The sequence below is a fragment of the Prionailurus viverrinus genome, chromosome A1, assembly GCF_022837055.1.
Source record: "Prionailurus viverrinus isolate Anna chromosome A1, UM_Priviv_1.0, whole genome shotgun sequence".
Classification (NCBI taxonomy): domain Eukaryota; kingdom Metazoa; phylum Chordata; class Mammalia; order Carnivora; family Felidae; genus Prionailurus; species Prionailurus viverrinus.
The window spans coordinates 32,252,996-32,274,130 of NC_062561.1; the positions used below are offsets into that span (position 1 = coordinate 32,252,996).

Here is a 21,135-nt window from a genome sequence, read left to right on the forward strand (position 1 = left end):
GAGAAAGAGACAATCCTAAGCAGGCTCCACACTCAGTGTGGAGCCTACTGGGACTCCAGCTCATGACCTTGGGATTATGACCTAAGCTGAAATCAAGAGTCTCATGCTCAATCAACTGAGCCACCCAGCGCCCCTATTTTATTTCCTTTTCTAACAAAACCAAGCCAAATAAATAATCAAGGTAGACTTTATTCTGTTTGGTTTTGCCTTCCTTTAAGTTGTGTTAAAAGTGAACATATTTTTTTAATTTTTAAAGGGAACATATATTTCAAGAATTAAAGAAAGTTACATTAATATATTGATTTGGTGCTTAGAACCATTCTCTATTTCCTTGAGGTTTTGGAAACAAAGTCCAAACTCCTTGGGATAGCAATGTCTGTCATAATCTGGCTCTAGCCTATCTCTCTAAGTCTATTACCTCAAATTTCCAGTTCCAGCACAGTATACATACCTTCAAACACAAACATAGCATGTCCTAGTCATACTGAAATTATTGCATTACTCTAAACATGATAAATTATATTTTCCTGATTTTGTACATTCAGTTCATATTCTCAGGATCTTACATGCTCACTATTAAATGCTGAGATGTTTTCTTATTAAATAGAACAGAAATAAAGTGACAATAATCACAAAAATTATAACATGAAATTACTTCTTTTGAAAGTTTCTAGAATTTTGATGGCTTTTGGATGATATAAATATATCCCAAGAAATCAAAGTCTGCTTGAATTTAAGAAGAATCATGGTATCTGATCTAAAGCTTTTTTGTAGGTATGATAAATTTTAACTCAATGAAGATTTATTGTTGCTGATTTTTAATACATATTTACAGAAAGGAAGATAGTACATAGGAGAATTTGGAAGTGTGTCAGGATTAGATATCAAAATGTAGTTTCTTCTTTCAAATAGAATACTGTAAGACCTTTCTCCCCAACTCATGGTTTGGACTTCCATGAATTTAATGCAAAACTCTATTCAGTTTTGTGGTTATTTTTCAATTAAATGCAAACCAATTTGTTTTGATCACATATAATTCAATAAGTATGACTGAAATGATGATTCTTCTGAAGATTAACTTTTCTTACATCTATTTTATTTTCTTATAAGTTTGGATTGTAGATAAATGTTATTCAAAATGTTCTGGAGAATAAACCTCAGAAACCACAGTATTTTAAAATACTGAAGAATTTTATCCTTAAATAGTATTATAGATCATAAGGCAGGCTTATTACCAGTATATCTCAGAAAATTTGCTCTATGTATTTCACCCAATAGCTATAGTAATGTTTTGGTGTATTTTAAGATTAACACAATAATCAGATTTGTGTATTTGCTACAGATAAATGACAGTGTGACTACGTATAGCTTTTAGATCAACTTCAAAACAATGTATGCATGAAAAAATGTGACAAGAGTACTGATAAGTAAAATTTTAATTATATAAAAATTAGCATTTCTTAACCTCCTATGATGATAGTAACCATCATCCTAAAAATTTAAGTCATTCCTGTCAACAGTAGTATTTAAGTTAATGACTCTAAAGCTAGTTTACTCTCTTTTTCACACTGGTCTAATGCTCAAAAAAAAAAAAATTGTTGCATGCTTTGCTGATACGTATGCATATTTTATTTGAAGGATATTTGCTGATATAGTTCTTTGGCTAATCCTTGATTGTTAGAAGTGCTAGAGCAATGTGATACTACTCATGAATTCTGTTCAATTTAAATAGTGTTTCATTTTGGATTAGGTCTATTTGAGACATATTCCTCTGCATCCACAGTGGCTATGTAGAACAAATAAGAGTTTTCATGCTATGTGGTTATCTCTGATTATTTAAGCTTACCATTCTTCCTATTAAACAAGTAGATTTAGAATAAATCAGATAGCTTTATAATAGCTGATTGTGCATATATTTTGCAGGTAAAACATGTAAATTAGGGAGGAGAAAGCATGTTCTAATTTGAGTAGGAAGCCATCAACTCTAAGTGCTTGTTTTCAATTAGATGACTACTGAGTTTTTTCTAACCACATATGCTTATCATATTGATTCAAAAAGTGTATACATATTTTTTCTATAGGTAACAGCTGAGGTGAATTTATAAATGTAGCTCAACTGACTTGTTACAAAAGGCAAAAATTCTTATCACTTAGTATAATGAAATTAATGACATGAACAAGGTGTGAAGATAATGGTGATTTGTAATGTCTCCAACTAGGTATCAATGTCTTCATTTAGTACATTCTAAAATATATACAGCAAGCTAAAAAATGAGATTGTTGGACATGCTCTGTTGATGAACAAACGCACTTCAGAAAAATAACACATTATTTAAAATATTTTGGAATTTACAGCTTTCTCTTTCTCTCTTGTTCTGAATATTTTTTACTCTAGCACGCTTTGTAATGAGGTAGTACCCTCAGGACTTGACTCTGCCTTTAGATACACAGATAATGTTGCCGGAAAATGGAATAATTGCTTCCAGTTAAGACTTTGCAAATTAAAATACTTGCTTAACTATAGTGTTACCATAGCCTAAAAATTGAGATCTCTTAATCATGGCAGAATAACAAATAACTTTGGTAGGTGGCACGATGCTATGGATAGAAAAAGTAAAAGGAATTAGAAGATGCTGGTTTAGGATAATACATATAGTCTATGACACTGACCAGATTAACTTTTCTAGGAAATTACCATGATCATAATGGAAGGTGATACTATATTATTTGTCAGTGTCCTTCCAACTTTAAGTTGTTGTTACTGTATACCTTTGTTTTCTATAATAGCCTGGGCATCCCACAGTGAATGTGGTTTGACTATGGGAAGTTAAAATTAATTTAGTTGCAGTACCAAGTAAGTCAATTAGGTTTAAATAATTGTAAAGAAAATATGGAAAATAAATGTTTTTTTTCTAACATTAGTAGTTTTATAAATGTATCAAAACTAAATTAACAGTAGTAAATGTCATCAATTTGAACACATTTCTACATGTTTATTAGTCCTTTCCCATCGTATTTACCTTAAATCTTGAATTATATTGAACTCATCAAAGGGAATTGGCATCTATTTTTGTACATATAGAGTATCTTTCTTCATGAGGGAATCATCAGTGATGCTGAGTACTTATGACTGGCCATATATAACTTCTAAATTCAAGTCCTAAAAATGTCAGTGATGATTTTCGTGATCTAGGTACATTTTTTTTTCTAAAGGCTGGAAATTAGGGGAAAGAGTGAAATTGTAAAGGAGTAATTTAAGTAGAGCAGTTTACAGTTTCTTTTTTTACTCTGTTTAAATAAAGTAAAATACACATAAAAAAGGAAACAAATTTAAAAACATATAAGCAGATGTTTCCACAAATCAGCTCATTTCTCATACCCTGACATGTGGGTATCTTGTACTTGCTAACTCCAATTCTGACTGTGGCCATACAGGTAATTGACTCATAGTGCCCTTAAGCATAATTGAGGTTTATATTACAAATCCAATGACTAATCTTCTCATATTTTATTACATAAAATTCCATTAATATTTTGGTAAGGATCCAACCTTCCCAGAAGAATACAAATACTAGACATAACAGAAAATATTAAAAATGTACACTATCTCATATATGTCATTTTTAAATGACTTAGAAGAACAGAAGAACTAATACCTTTCTCTTCATGTTCTTCTTTGTTGTTGTTTGATTTTAGATGTGAGGGATTCTTTTTTCAAAACAAGGCTGTCAGTGACGGGAAGGACTGATTAATCCATGTATTTGTACTGGGTTAATTACATAAGGGTTATCTTGTTAATTTGTGATTGACTTTGTAAGTGCAATCAACCAGTGTTTATTAGCCACAAGACAAATTAATTATGCAGTGGTCCTATTTTCATCATATTTCTAAACTGTCCATCAAGAATTAAAGGATTTTGTGGGGTTATTACTTTTGAAGCAAATGAGAAGTTTCTGTTTTTCAAATAAACTGATGCCATGTCCACACAACTGCTTATTGTGTCCTGCTATTATTGCTTCCAAAAGTGAGAAGGAGAGATTGAAAAAACCTCAGCTCCTGGAAAATTCCGGTACAAATGACACTAATACTTCTTTTTCATCTATTTGTTGTATTAAATATAGACTATCTCATGTTCCTCTTCTCTAGGATTTCAAGTTACTGTGCTACCATAGTGATACGAGAAAACAATTTCTTCAACATGACTTTCAAACGATTCCTCTTATTTTCAAACCCAAACCTTTTCTCACTGCTGATAACAACTTGAAGCTTTGTGTTGGAATAAAATAAACGTTCAGGTCAGATAGATTTAAGTATATACTTCTGCACTGCCATTTTCAGAGTAGGAGACTTATGGCAAACAATAACCTCTCAATTTTAATTTCCTCTTTTGTAAAGGTAGAATTATGATACCTATTTTCAAACATTACTGTGAAGGTCTCATTAGATAATATTAAGGGTCCTTGGGAATACTGTCACCACTAAATATATGTCCACAAATTTAATATCACTCTCATTCCTATTGTTAAGTAATATAATTTTTCATCTTGAATTCACTCCACCATTCGCTTCTAAACAAGCATTCAGACACCTAACAGTCACTCAAATGGCACAGCACAACAACCAAACCGGCATTGAGAGACAAGTCTCTAAATGAGAAGTCCTCAAAATCCACAGATTAAATTCCATTAAAGAGTCATAAAACCACTCACATGTCATTATGTGTACAATGAGGTAACTGATTAGAAGCATGAAGTGCTGATAATGAAAAGTAACTGGTAGTATTAAACACACACACACACACACACACACACACACACACACACACACACACGGCTCGGGAATGGGAAGAACTCAAGAATGCACAAAGATCTGATATCTTCCCTGGAGAGATAAACAGACCCAGGAGATGGTATAAACTATACCATGCTATAAACTACATGCTATAAGCTACAATATACAGCAACGTACACATTGTAGGATAAAATAAGTCACTGAAAGTTTCAGAGATTTTCCGGATTGTAACAAAGGGTGTTTCTTAGCAGCTGGTGACAAATTGCATGGAAGAAATTATGGAAACCTTTTAAACTAGAGGACTTTTATCTCTATGCAATAGAGAGACGTTGTAAATTTTAGGTCAGGTAATATGGCAGAAAGCCAGTAATATTAAATTCTCATAGTGCAATAATTAAGGCCATTCACCAGCATGGTAAGAGTGGAAATTGACACTGAGGGATAGGTATGGAAGTTAGCTAGAGAGACATGATGGACAAAGTTGATTTAGGTCACAAAGGATATTTAATCATGTTATGGACTGGGAGTTTGAAAACAGTAATACACAAAAACTAAGAAAATAGGATCTGAGCTAGTTTAGAGGAGTAAAATGTTAACTTTGGTTTGGACTGGTAAGATCTTTGGATAAGTTTCAGTAGAAATGTTTATCAACTAAATCTTGGAAAACTATGGGTGAATTAATTCATGTATGAAGTTCCCTGAGTACTGTATTATGTAAGATAGAAAAACGCTGGAAAGATATACTCAAATGTTATTTTTCTTTCACATATTCCCTTGATTAAATGTCATTTTTAAATTGAGGTGGTTAACCAGATGAACTGTCTAGGTAGCTAATTAACATTTTAAATATGTTTGGTTCAAATTTAGGAATGATTGGAAGTGAATAAGCTATGATTAGGTATTATTTCAAGATTCTCACCAAAATCTTGGTTCTTTTAGGGGAAGTGATGATATATATATAAAGCATCTGTGACACTCTAAGAGTACTTCTCTAGATGACCTTTTAACATTTAATAATCAGAATTTAATATTGAGCCTGAATATCTTGTGCATGTGTGGATGATATAAATTGATATTTATTATGTATTTAGATATACAAAATAGATAACATGATTTACATATCCTAAATTCTCACACAATTCTCACATACAAAAGCAAATCAACGTATAGCAACAAGTGATAAAATTGATGAGAGCAAAGCAGAGGAGGTAATTGTAAATGTGGCTTTGAGTGAATCATAGACATCTGGGTAGGCTTTATATTTTATATAATATTCCAAAATGGCTCAACATGATTTCAGAAATATGTTTCCAGGTGAATAATAAGAGAAAATTCATTTTAGAGGTGGAGACAATAGCTTAAGCCATTTTAGAGAGGGAGAAAGTAGTTTCTAAAATAGAAACAAAAGAATTAATATTCTGAAATTAAAGTTGATTGTCTAATAAGAAATCAGTCTGTGTATCTGATAGGAATTGCATTTACCTTCTACTAATAACAATCAGAAAAAATAGGAACTTAATCTATACTAATTGACTTCTCTCTTGGTAAAAGAGGTCCAGAGATAGGCATTCTGGATCTGGTATAACAGCTCCTTGTTTATCGGGGACATACATCCTATTCTAATTTTGCTCCAGCATCTTTAGTCCAGGTTTCCACTTTCAAATTTGCCTAATTATCCTTCTAGATTCTAAGTAGGAAAGCAAGAAGTGTGGGGAAACAAAGAAATATACAGATGTCCTTTTGCCACTTTTCTATGGAGGAATCTTATTCAAGATTCCCACACAATACATCCTGTTTTTAACATATTAGCAAACTTTTAACTTGGCCATGTCAACCTGTAGTGTACATTGGGAAAAACCTTTTAAAGCTGTTCACAATGTTACCTGAATAAAATGAGAGTTGTTTCCTGAGGAAAAAATAGAAAAGCTGACTTTGGGCAGGATACTAGGAGTTTTCACCATGCATTTTCTGGAAATCATGATTAATCCCAGTAACAGGTGAAAATATATATGGGAATATATGCAGGTGTCATTAGATGTGATGGAAGGGAATAGGGAAGGATCGTGAAGGGATGTAAATCACATTTGGTTTCACTCAGTGGTCGATGCACTGTTTTCAGTTAGAGGGTTGTTGGTGTGATGGTAATATGACACCATCGCTGCCTTGATCAGCTCTCCTTTACAGATAGTATAGATATACTTCCTATACAGGTAGTATAGAGACTGCAATCACTTACCATATGATTTCTTTGATAACTATTGGTAGTAGCTAAAGTTTGCTGAATGATTTGAGGAAGAAGGCTATTAAGTGTCTAGAAATCATGCTGTAGGGCTTATTTTTTATTAAAATTTTTCATTTAAAAATTCTGTAGATAATAAAAAATGGAGTTACAAACCAAGATTACAATACTGGCTTCATAATTTTCCCGTGTATTTACCTTTACTGGAGATTTTTATCATTATCATATGATGTAAGTTACTATCTAGTGTTCTTTCATTTGTATCTGAAGGACTTTGTTTAGTATTCTTTTTTTTATTCAAATTTCTGTTTAAATTCTAGTTAGTTACCAAATAATGTAATATTGGCTTCAGGAGTAGAATTTCATGATTCATCACTTACGTGTAACACCCAGTGCTCATCCCAAAAAGTGCCTTCTTAATACCCGTCACCTCTTTAGCCTGTTCTGCCTCCAGGAACTCTCAGTTTGTTCTTTATAGGTAGAGTTTATGGTGTGCTTTTCTCTCTTATTTTTTCCTTCCCATATGTTCATTTGCTTTTTTTCCCTTAAGTTCCACATATGAGTGAAATCGTATGATATTTGTCTTTCTCTGACTGACTTACATCTTTTAGCATAATACACTCTAGCTCCATCCATGACATTGCAAAAGGCAAGATTTCATTCTTTATGATGGCTGAGTAATATCCCGTTGTGGGTATAAGTATGTGTATATATATATATACACAAGGATCAGCTCCTTGTGTATATATGTATATCCTTGTGTATATACGTACATATATATACATACTCCACATCTTCTTTATCTGTTTATCAGTTGATAGACATTTGGGCTCTTTCCATAGTTTGGCTATTATTGATAATGCTGCTATAAACATCAGGGTGCATGTGCCCCTTTGAATTAGTATTTTGTGTCCTTTGGGTAAATGTCTACTAGTTCAATTGCTGGGTCACAGCATAGTTCTATTTTTAACTTTTTGAGGAAACTCCATACTGTTTTCCAGAATGGCTGCACCAGTGTGCATTCCCAACAATAGTGTAAGAAGTTTCCCCTTTTTCCACATCCTCACCAACATCTGTTGTTTCCTGTGTTGTTAATTTTAGCCATTCTGACAGGTTGAGGTGGTATCTCATCATGCTTTTGATTTGTATTTCCCTGATGATGAGTGATGTTGAGCATCTTTTCATGTGTCTGTTAGCCATCTGGATGTCTTTTTGGGAAAATGTCTATTCATGTCTTCTGCCCATTTAACTGTATTATTTGCCTTTGGGGGGTTGAGTTTGATAAATTCTTTACAATTTTTTTATACTATCCCTTTATCAGATATGTCATTTGTAAATATCTTCTCCCATTCCATAGGCTGCCTTTCAGCTTTGTTGTTTTCTTGGCTGTGTGGAAGCATTTTATCTTGACAAAGTCTCAATAGTTCATGTTTGTTTTTGTTTCTCTTGCCTCCGGAGATGTATCTAGTAAGAATTTGCTGGCCAAGGTAAAAAAAGTTGCTGCCTGTGTTCTCCTCTAGGATTTTGATGGTTTCTTACCTCACATTTAGGTCTTTCATCCATTTTGAATTTATTTTGTGTATGGTGTAACAAAGTGGTTCAGTTTCATTCTTCTGTATGTCCCTGTCCGGTTTTCCCAGCACCATTTGTTGAAGAGACTATCTTTTTTCCTTTGAGTATTCTTTTCTGCTTAGTTGAATATTAGTTGACTACATAGCTGTGCTTTCATTAGCATTTTTTTAGGGTGGTATAGCAGTATTCAACTCCTTTTGCTTTTGTTTACCAGGAGTGTCTTAATTTCTCCCTCATTTTATTTATTTTTATATTTTATATTCAAGTTTTACGGGCTTTCTTTATAAAGGAAGGTCTGAATGTTCCATATTCACTAACAGCCTGAAGACAACATTGAAAGGCTTTCAAAGTGACAGCACTATGAACTGTATTAGTAATATAATATATTTATAACATATATATAATCTTGTCAACACAATGCATAAAAGACATGCAGGAAAAGTCCTGGTTTTCACATTATGTTATATATTCAAGTAAGCTTAAAAATATATTCTCCCACTTTCTTTCTTTTTAAAAAAAATAAACTGTGGATTATAAATGACAATCTTTCATCAAAATGTATAATATAACTCTTTGGTGTGCTTTGAATTCTTCCAAGAAAAACAAAGGATGATGTTTGAAAATAAATTAATTCAACTCTACAAATAATAGTGTTTACATACAAGTTATTAACAATGACACAATTACATCAACAACTCACAGCACACAAAACAAATTTCTACAACCCCGGGGGATCAGGGTATCTTCAGGATCTCTCAGGAAAATTAGTGTTCTTTAGTATATTTTTATGTTGTTTATGATGGGCTGTATTTTGTATGAGAGGTGTTGCATGAACTGAAAATGAATGACTAAGAGTTATTGTCCTTGGTCCTTGACCTTTTTTACCATAGATTTGCAGTTCTGACAAAGGTCGCACATTCATCAGTATTTGGTGATCACTATAAAACTTTAAATATTTTAATATGTATAGCAACTCCCTCCCTCGTTTAATGTAAATCATACACTTCACACACAATGTCATTTTCTAATGGGATACAGTTCAGTGTGTTCAGTGCTCAGGTGGAAAAAAATAAATGAAATGTAGTTTCAGGCATTGAAAAATGAAGACTTTAAAAGGTTGATACAACAATATAAAAGAGGGGTTGAAGAGACAGTTTTGCTGAATATAGAATTCTAAATTGACAGTTTTGTTTTAGTTTTTTTCTTTTAGTCATTGAAATATATCATCCACTGCTTCCTGCCTTCCAGTTTTCTGATGAGACATTGGTTAATAAATTTATGGGGATCTCTTTTATGTGATAAATTGCTTCTCTCCTGTGGCTTTCAAGATTCTCTGTCTTTGGGTTTCAACAGCTTGATAATAATGTGTCCCAGTATAGATCTCTATGTTTATCCTATTTGGAGTTCATTGACTTTCATTGATTTGTAAACTATTGTATTTCATCAGATTTAGGACTTTTTCAGCCATTGTTACTTCAAGTAATCTTTGCCCTTTGTCTCTATCTTCTCCTTCTGATAATTTCATAATGCATTTTTTTTCCCAGCAGGGAACTGATTTGAGTTCTAGAAACTCATGGAGACAAAGGGTTAGAAAAAGCAAGGTGAGTTGAAGAGTCCCAGAGTGAGTTATAAAAACAAAAACCTGTAGATTGTTTGAAATACTGTAGCTAGAGCCATTGTCCATTCCTTCAAACTTCTCTACTCATTTTGTGAAATCCAAGATGTAACAAATCTCATCACTCATCCTCCACTCCTGATACTACTTCCACAGATAGCCAAATAAATTAAGTGAATAAAGGAGATTCTACTCTAAATACATTATATTAATGGTATAAAATCATGGAGTAGCTTTTGTGAAAGCTGAAGGATTTTGTGCCCCAGCTTATAAGGTCTCAAAGCATGACATCTAATCCATGTAAAGGAAAATTGATTGAATAATTGTTTCCACCATTAGTTTCATATATATATATATATATATATATATATATATATATAAATTTTTTTTCAATTAGTTCCTATTTTTGATGGCAACCACTTTTCTGAAGTTCCAAGTATTTTGGTCCAATATGACTGGTTACTCACTAAGGTAGCTACTCATCTGCCATTCTAGAATTGCTTTTTAGTGTTCTTTTAGGTTATTCCCTTAATTTGTACACCTTGTCTTCCTTTTTCTTAGTTTCTTGTCTTCTTTTAACAATGAAGATAAAAAATTATTTAAACTCAATTAGATTTATAAGAAAGTATGTGTTAGATGTGTATCTTCTGAACTTGTATGTGTTTGAAAATTCCTTGAATTTGTTCCCTCACACTTCAATGATATTTTGACTGAGTATAGAAATTCTGGTAAAATTAGGCTTTCTCCCATTGCCTTCTCAAATCTTTGCATGGTATATTCGTTGATTACTTTTTTGCACCTTGGTTAGTGTAGAGAAAAAAACTGAATGATTCACTGTGTATGTCTCTTACAGAGTGAACTTACAACCAATCTTCATCTGTTTCAGATTTTAGGAACAGTGATAAAAGCAAAATGACAGAGAAGTTCAAACAGCGTATTAGTACTTCTCAATGGTTGTGTTAATTTGCCAATATAAGAGTTTGAAAACAGACATTTCTGCTTATAGAAACATGTAAAAGAGAGCATCTCCCTGGTTTGCTTCCATTGTGTCAGTAACCATTATGCAAGCCCTAAATAACTCACCAAACTTTTACTGGCCACCAACCTTATATATGGTGTTGTGATAAATGTTGTTTGTAGAAGCCTGAAGGAATTATGTCCATCAATATGAACAGTGGAACCCCAATTTAACAAAATCACCAGCTTAATTAGCCTTCAGTGTTAAATATTTATCTTCATTTCTCTTTATAAAATCTACTGATGGATGCACCTGACGTACTAAGAAATATTAACGAATTCCTTCCTTCATGACCTCATGTGCACTTATGCTCCAACCTATTGAGCTGTATGCTCTTATGAGTGAGCTGTGTTTTTTTCTAAGCCACTATATGCCAGTTATAATTGTTTCCATCATTTCATTTTAAACTAAATATCTTTAACAAGATGATAATTTTAATTGCAAATAGAATTATCACTATCATGAAAATTAAGTTGAATACTTTGCAAAACTTTATATAATTGTGGAAGGCTAAAATATTGCTATCTTACTGAGTATTGTAGGTAAAAACTAAAATGGTAGATGATCTTTTGTTTATTGTTTATGCAAAAAAACAAACAAAACACACAACTCTAAAGAAAACACTCTGCAACACAAAATTATATATAGTGAATGTACATTTATATGATTTAACATAAAATATGTAAATTATTTGTGTCATTATTTGTAATTCCATGCTTTAACTGACTTTTTGATTAATTGACCAAGTACTACTTCTGACATTGATAATTAAGATGGATTTTATTGTAATTTACCAAATTAAGTTAGAATACTCTCCTTCCATACATTGTTATCACCCTACAAACACAAAATATTTGAACACCTACTGCATTCAGCATGATATATTAGGTGCAAGTGGAAGGATGGGCCAAGAACATTAATAATCTAGGATAATATTTACTTTTGAAAATAGATTTCCATGACCTACATTTCCCAATTCCTGCCTATATTTACAATTCACTGGGCTATCAGAGAAAGAATAGAGATATATATAGATGAGACAGAGGATGTTAAAAGCATTCTCTGCATTAGGATATTCAGTTTACTAAAATTAAGTCTCTACTTAAGAGGAAAGACATGACTATAAAACTTAGTCTCTTAAAACATAATACTAAACATACAGTGAAATAATCCCTTTAAAATCAATGTCAATTTACTATAGAACTACTACATGCAAGGCACTATAACCAAAACACAGGTAATTTAAAGATACCTTTTGTTCCTCTGGGAGCTTATGATGTATGAGAGAAATCAGATATTTACAAGGTATGTGAAATTTAAAAATTATAATGTGGAAAGTTCAAACACAAAGTTATAATAAGCAATGTGGATTGGACTGAAAGGCAGGCTGGAACAAGACTGTCCAGAACACCTCCATTTTATATCTGTGACTTCAATTTTCCATTCAATTTACGATTTTAAATTTTTAATTTTTAATGAAGTATGAGTATTTGCATTAAATAATCTAGAATAGGCTTGTAAACATTTCAAGAAAACATAATGAACTCGTGTGTTATTTATAAATAAAGTTTTCTTCTAGTCTATTAATATTGTGGGTGGTTTAGGTAAAATACATGATATTAGTGAATTTAATACTCCTTTTATTTACCAGAGAAGTTCTGCCATTAAATACAAGAAGCTCTGGTTTTCTCAAGTTGTGGCAGGAGGTTGTCTGTGGAAAACCAAATAAAGTGTTTTTTTGTTTGCTTGTTTTTTAATGGGAAATAAGTGAAGCACTAAAGTCTCTGCATCTCCTAATCAGAGTATATAAAGAATGAAAGAATTTACATTCTTTAGTCATTTTAATATGTATGGAAATCTGAAAATGTAAAGCTATTTATTCAAGTTGTTTGGGCAACATCTTTTATTTTGACATGAACACTTTCTGAGCAATGAGAAAAAATGGAAATATATGTTTAATGAAAGCTGACATACTAAACTTCGATTTTAAAAAAAACACTAAAAATTTTAATTTCTACAACTGTCTGCTTCCTTTTCTCATTCACTTTTGAGTTTATGCTGTTATCACTAATCTCATGGTACCCAGAAGACAGAAACTCACTGAAGTTTCAACATCCCTTTCAAGACTTATTTGAGATGTGCTATGCCCAATGAAGACAAGTTAGAAAGCAACAGAACATGCTTTTACATGTCACTTTTTAACACATGACTTGTTCCTGAGATCAAATGACTTGTTCTAAAGTCATTTTTTCCTTCCTGATTTCCACATTTTCTTGTGCAAGTATGAAAAGTGAAGCAATAACTGTTGAAGCAATGACTCTTTACAAAGTTAGAACTTTGTAAATCGTTAAATTGTTCCAAGCTTCACAACAGTGAAATCAAATATAAAATCAGTTAATTTCAATAATAGTTCATTTTTTAAAATCCAGCTAGTAGAATCAAAGTAAAATTTGGAAATTCATTTTGTGGAAGATGAAATTTATTATTCAGAGATTTACTTTAAATACAGTGAAAAATTTAATATTGAAAACAACATTATTTTTGTAGTAATCTGGAAAAATAATTTGGAAAAAAAGTGTTATTACTGAATGAAGAAACATGCATTACATTAATGTATACCAAATTCATAGTTTCATCTGAGCAATGTACACTATCCTAACAACTGAATGCAACTAAACATAGAAACATGCAAATCTGGGGCGCCTGGGTGGCGCAGTCGGTTGAGCATCCAACTTCAGCCAGGTCACGATCTCGCCGTCCGTGAGTTCGAGCCCCGCGTCGGGCTCTGGGCTGATGGCTCAGAGCCTGGAGCCTGTTTCCGATTCTGTGTCTCCCTCTCTCTCTCTCTGCCCCTCCCCTGTTCATGCTCTGTCTCTCTCTGTCCCAAAAATAAATACACGTAGAAAAAAAAATTAAAAAAAAAAGAAACATGCAAATCTATTAAATCTATGTGTGTATGCTTGTGAGTGTGTATATTCAAATATTTATACATTGACTTAATGGAGCTGAACCCAAAATTGTTTAATAAGAATATGGTAAGCTAAAAAGCAATACTTCAGCATAATAGTATGTATTCAGTCTTTCTGATATTTATGATCAATTAGATTTTATAAATGATTTTGCCTTTGAAAAATATTTTTTAATCAAACCTATATATGTTATGATAATATGAACTCTCTTGTAAAAATTCCTCTATATTTTGGTTGTGTTCAAAACAGGAAATTTTTAATGAAAATATTCAACATGTTGAATTACAAAAACAGCTTTCAAAGTGTATCAGTCAAGATTTAACTAGAGAAGTAGAACCAGTAATAGTGTGTGTGTGTGTGTGTGTGTGCACATGCGTGTGTGTAGATTTGTTACAATAAATTGGTTACACAATTGTGTGCACTACTTAGATCATCTCTGAAGGCTATTATCTAGTATTGGTGTTTGGAGTCCACACGGGGAAGGCCACCAGTGTAACTGAGTCCAAGCTCACTCTGCTCACTGCATAAGCCAATAAGTCTAAAGGCAAGATGTTGGGGTAGGAAAGCAACTTAATTCAAAAAATCAGAAAACTGAGAAGATGGTGGACTATTGTCTTAAAGAACCATCTTAACCCAGCATGAAATTTGAACTTTCTTTATGTTAGGAAAAGGGAAAAGCAGGAGGGGATTAGAATCAAGAGGTGAGTGATATCTATAGACATTCAGATAACTACAAAGATCCAAGGAAAGCCATGCAACTTTTATGTCTTTGGTCAGGTGATCTTTCTGTATAGGAATCTGGTCATGATACTCCTATATCTTAGACATATGCATACTTCCTTATCTCCCCAGGGGAATGTGGGCTTTGGTTACAGGCAGTTTGCATAAATGTTAACATGTCTATGTGCATAGTTAAGCAGAATTTTCTAATCTATAGGTCATAGTAGCAAGGGAAATAGAAACAATATGGAGTCAGACATGCTTAGTTTTTCCCCATTATGTCAGGAAGGGAAGATCATATGTACACCTTGGAACTTACACACAAGATCTGGAAACCCAGTGGCACACATTGAGACTTGTGTCTATTCTTACTACCTCTGTTTGGTGATGAAGTTATCCTTCAGAAGCTGGTGTGCTTTGTAAAGTAGCTAAACATACAAACCTGGTGCAGGTGTCAGTGACACTAAAGGAGATTCCAGGGGAAGGTAGAGCAATAATTACAGGCCTGGCAGTTTCATGGTAACAATAAGAGTCAACTAAAAAATGTCTCCTGCTTCACTTTCTCCAACTGTTCCAAGAATCTTCCTTGTAACCAACCAATTCTAATCTAAGAACAGAAGAAAGTGAATCCAGGAGATTTAGTTCAGCCCATTCAACTTGACACATTGCAAACTTACACAGGAAACATTTAGCAAAAGACAGCTTTTTTACCCAAATATTATAGACTGGAGAGCACTTTTTTATTTTTTATTTTTTTATTTTTATTTTTGAAGATTTACATCCAAATTAGTTAGCATATAGTGCAACAATGATTTCAGGAGTAGATTCCTTAGTGCCCCTTACCCATTTAGCCGATCCCCCCCTCCCACACCCCTCCAGCAAACCTCAGTTTGTTCTCCATATTTATGAGTCTCTTCTGTTTTGTCCCCCTCCGTGTTTTTATATTATTTTGTTTCCCTTCCCTTATGTTCACTGGTTTGGCTCTTAAAGTCCTCATATGAGTGAAGTCATATGATCTTTGTCTTTCTCTGACAGACTAATTTCACTTACCATAATACCCTCCAGTTCCATCCATGTAGTTGCAAATGGCAAGATTTCATTCTTTTTGATTGCCAAGTAATACTCCATTATATACATATACCACTTTTTCTTTATCCATTCGTCAATCGATGGACATTTGGGGTCTTTCCATATTTTGGCTATTGTTGATAGTGCTGCTATATACATGGAGGTGCATGTGTCCCTTCAAAACAGCACACCTGTATCCCTTGGATAAATGCCTAGTAGTGCAATTGTTGGGGCGTAGGGTAGTTTTATTTTTAGTTTTTTGAGGAACCTCCATACTGTTTTCCCAAGTGGCCACACCAGCTTGCATTCCCACCAACAATGCAAAAGAGATCCTCTTTCTCCCCATCCTCGCCAACATCTGCTGTTGCCTAAGTTGTTACTGTTAGCCATTCTGACAGGTGTCAGGTGGTATCTCATTGTGGTTTTGATTTTTATTTTCCTGATGATGAGTGATGTTGAGCAATTTTTCATGTGTCGGTTGGCCATCTGGATGTCTTCTTTGGAGAAATGTCTATTCATGTCTTTTGCCCATTTCTTCACTGGATTATTTGTTTTTGGGTGTTGAGTTTGATAAGTTATTTATAGATTTTGGATACTAACGCTTTATCTGATATGTCATTTGCAAATATCTTCTCCCATTTTGCCGGTTGCCTTTCAATTTTGCTGATTGTTTCCATCACTCTGCAGAGGCTTTTTATTTTGATGAGATCCCAATAGTTCATTTTTGCTTTTGTTTCCCTTGCCTCCAGAGAGGTGTCGAGTAAGAAGTTGCTGCAACCAAGATCAAAGAGGTTTCTGCCTGCTTTCTCCTTGAGGATTTTGATGGCATCCTGTCTTACACTGAGGTCTTTCATCCATTTTGAGTTTATTTTTGTGTATGGTGTAAGAAAGTGGTCTGGGTTCATTCTTCTGCATGTCGCTGTTCAGTTTTCCCAGCACCACTTGCTGAAGAGACTGTCTTTATTCCATTGGATATTCTTTCCTGCTTTGTCAAAGATTAGTTGACCATATGTTTGTGGGTCTCTGTCTGGGTTCTCTATTCTGTTCCATTGATCTTAGTGTCTATTCTTGTGCCAGTACCACACTGTCTTGATGATTACAACTTTGTAGTACAGCTTGAAGTCTAGGATAGTGACGCCTCCTGCTTTGGTTTTCTTTTTCAAGATTGCTTTGGCTCTTTGGGGTCTTTTCTGGTTCCATACAAATTTTAGGATTATTTGTTCTAGCTCTGTGAAGCATGCTGGTGTTATTTTGATAGGGATTGCATTGAATATGTAGATTGCTTTGGGTAGTATCAACATTTTAACAATATTTGTTCTTCCTATCCAGGAGCATGGATCTTTTTCCATTTTTTTTGTGTCTTCTTCAATTTCATTCATAAGCTTTCAATAGTTTTCAGTGTATAGATTTTTCACCTCTTTGGTTAGATTTATTCCTAGGTATTTAATGGTTTTTGGTGCAACTGTAAATGGGATCAATTCCTTGATTTCACTTTCTGTTGCTTCATTGTCGATGTGTAGGAATGCAACTGATTTCTGTGCATTGATTTTATATCCTGCAACTTTGCTGAATTCATGAATCAATTCTAGCAGTTTTTTGGTAGAATCTTTTGGATTTTCCATGTAGAGTATCATGTGAAAGTTTGACCTCCTCCTGGCATATTGGGATGCCTTTTATTTCTTTGTGTTGACTGATTGCAGAGGCTATGACTTCCACTACTATGTTGAATAATAGTGGCGAGAGTGGACATCCCTGTCTTGTTCCTGACCTTAAGGGGAAAGCTCTTAGTTTTTCCCCATTGAGGATGATATTACTGTTGGGTTGTTCATATATGGCTTTTATGATCTCTAGGTATGCTCCTTCTATCCCTACTTTCTTGAGGGTTTTATCAAGAAAGGATGCTGTATTTTGTCAAATGCTTTCTCTGCACCTATTGAGAGGATCATATGGTTCTTGTCCTTTCTTTTATTGATGTGATGAATCATGTTAATCGTTTTGCAGATATTGAACCAGCCCTGCATCCGAGGTATAAATCCCACTTGGTCGTGGTGAATAATTTTTTTAATGTATTGTTGGAGCCAGTTGACTAATATCTTGTTGAGGATTTTTGCATCCATGTTCCTCAGGGAAATTGGTCTATAGTTCTCCTTTTTAGTGGGGTCTCTATCTGGTTTTGGAATCAAGGTAATGCTGGCTAACAGAAAGAGTTTGGAAGTTTTCCTTCCATTTCTATTTTTTGGAACAGTTTCAAGAGAATAGGTGTTAACTCGTCCTTAAATGTTTGGTAGAATTCTCCTGGAAAGCCATCTGGCACTGGACTCTTGTTTTTTGGCAGATTTTTGACTACTAATTCGACTTCCTTACTGGGTATGGGTCAGTTCAAGTTTTCTATTCCTTCCTGTTTCAGTTTTGATAGTGTATATGTTTCTAGGAATTTGTCCATTTCTTCCAGATTGCCCATTTTATTGGCATATAATTGCCCATAATAATCTCTTATCATTGTTTTTATTTCTACTATGTTGGTTGTGATCTCTCCTCTTTTTTTCTTGATTTTATTTATTTGGGTCCTTTTTTTTCTTCTTGATCAAACTGGCTAGTGGTTTATTAAGTTTGTTAAATCTTTTAAAGAACCAGCTTCTCGTTTGATTTATCTGTTCTTTTTTTTTTTTTTTTTGGTTTTAATAGCATTAATGTCTGCTCTAATCTTTATTATTTCTTGTCTTCTGCTGGTTTTGGGTTTTATTTGCTGTTCTTTTTTCCAGATCCTTAAGGCATAAGGTTAGCTTGTGTATCTGAGATCTTTCTTCCTTCTTTAGGAAGGCCTGGATTGCTCTATACTTTCCTCTTATGACCACCTTTGCTGTGCCCCAGACATTTTGAGTTGTGGTGTTATCCTTTTCATTGACTTCCACATACTTTTTAATTTCCTCTTTAACTTCTTGGTTGACTCATTGATTCTTTACCTAGGATGTTCTTCAGTCTCCAAGTATTTGTTACCTTTCCAAATTTTTTCTTGTGGTTGATTTCGAGTTTCATAGCACCGTGGTCTGAAAATATGCAGAGTATGATCTATATCTTTTTGTAGTTGCTGAGGGCTGATGTGTTTCCTAGTATGTGGTCTATTCTGGAGAAGGTTCCATGTGCACTGGAGAAGAATGTGTATTCTGCTGCTTTAGGATGAAATGTTCTGAATATATCTGTGAAGTCCATCTGGTCCAGTGTGTCATTCAAAGCCATTGTTTCCTTGTTGATTTTTTCATTAGATGATCTATCCATTGCTGTGAGTGGGTGTTGAAGTCTTCTATTATTATGGTATTACTATTGATGAGTTTCTTTATGTTTGTGGTTAATTTATATATTTGGGAGCTCTCACATTTGGTGCATAAATATTTATAATTGTTAGGTCTTCTTGGTGGTAGACCCCTTGATTATGATATAATGCCCTTCTGCATGTCTTGATACAGTCTTTATTTTAAAGTCTAAATTGTCTGACATAAGTATGGCTACTCCATCTTTCTTTTGTTGACCATTAGCATGATAGATGGTTCTCCATCCCCTTATTTTTAATCTGAAGGTGTCTTGAGGTCTAAAGTGGGTCTCTTGTAAACAGCATATAGATGGATCTTGTTTTCTTGTCCATTCTGTTACCCTATGTCTTTTGATTGGAGCATTGAGTCCATTGACGTTTAGAGTGATTACTGAAAGATACGAATTTATTGCCATTATGATGCTTGAAGAGTTGGAGTTACTGGTGGTGTTCTCTGGTCCTTTCTAATCTTTTGTTGCTTTTGGCATTTATTTATTTGTTTGTTTGTTTGTTTGTTTGTTTGTTTAATATTTATATTTTCATCTTTTCTCCCCTCTGAGAGTCCCCCTGAAAATTTCTTGCAGGGCTGGTTTAGTGGTCACAAAACTAAAACTGGAAAACTTTTTTTTGTTTGTTTGGGAAACTTTTTATCTCTGCTTCTATTTTGAATGATAGCCTTGCTGGATAAAGAATTCTTGGCTGCATATTTTTCTGATTCAGCACACTGAATATATCCCACCGCTCCTTTCTGGCCTGCCAAGTTTCTGTGGATAGGTCTGCTCTGAACCTGATCTGTCTTCCCTTGTCGGTTAGGGACTTTTTTTTTTCCCTTGCTGCTTTCATGATTCTCTCCTTGCATGAGCATTTTGTGAATTTGACTATGATATGCCTTGTTGATGGTCGTTTTTTGTCGAATCTAGTGGGGGTTCTCTGTGCTTCCTGGATTTTGATGTCTCTGTCTTTCCCCAGGTTAGGAAAGTTTTCTGCTATGATTTGCTCACTAATCCCTTCTACCCCTATTTCTGTCTCTTCCTCTTCTGGGACCCCTATGATTCTGATGTTGTTCCTTTTTAATGAGCCACTGATTTCTCTAATTCTTAAGCTGTGCTCTTTTCCCTTTATCTCCCTCTTTTTTTCTGCTTCATTATTCTCTCTGAGTTTGTCCTCTATATCGCTGATTCTCTGTTCTTCCTCGTCCATCCTTCCCGCTGCCGCATCCATCTGTGATTGCAGCTCAGTTATAGCATTTTTAATTTCATTCTGGCTATTTTTTACTTCTTTTATCTCTGCAGAAAGGGATTCTAATCTATTTTCGACTCCAGCTAGTATTCTTCTTATCGTGATTCTAAATTGTGGTCCAGACATCTTGCTCCTATTTGTGTTGGTTAAATCCCTGGCAGTCGTTTCTTCGTGTTCTTTCTTTGGGGTGAATTCCTTCATTTTGTTATTTTGAAGGGAGGAAATGAATTAATGAGGTAGAAAACTTAAAATTAAAAAATTAAAATTTAAAAAACATTAAAATTAAAAATTAAACACACACACACCACACACACACACACAAATCATATAGATGATGCTAGATCCTAGGTGTGTTTCGGTTTGGGTGTTGAAAGTGTTTTGACAGATTAGAGAAAAAAAACAGGGGGGAGAAAAAAACAAAATTGTTTGATAATTTGAAAAAATGAAGACACTGAAGTAGACTAAAATGAGATGATGGTGGTAAAATAAAATGTTAAAAAATATACACAAAAGTAAAGAATATAGTAGAAAACATTAAAGAAAAACATTTTTAATAAAAATTAAAAATAAATATGAATTTTTTCGTTTTCTGTATTT

General features: G+C 33.7%; 1 long non-coding RNA gene across 1 annotated transcript in view; it reads left to right on the plus strand.

Moving 5' to 3' along the window:
* Window positions 1-21,135, plus strand: part of LOC125174012 (uncharacterized) — a 422,588-nt gene that overhangs the window by 320,529 nt on the left and 80,924 nt on the right. The gene's annotated exons all lie outside the window — the stretch shown is intronic.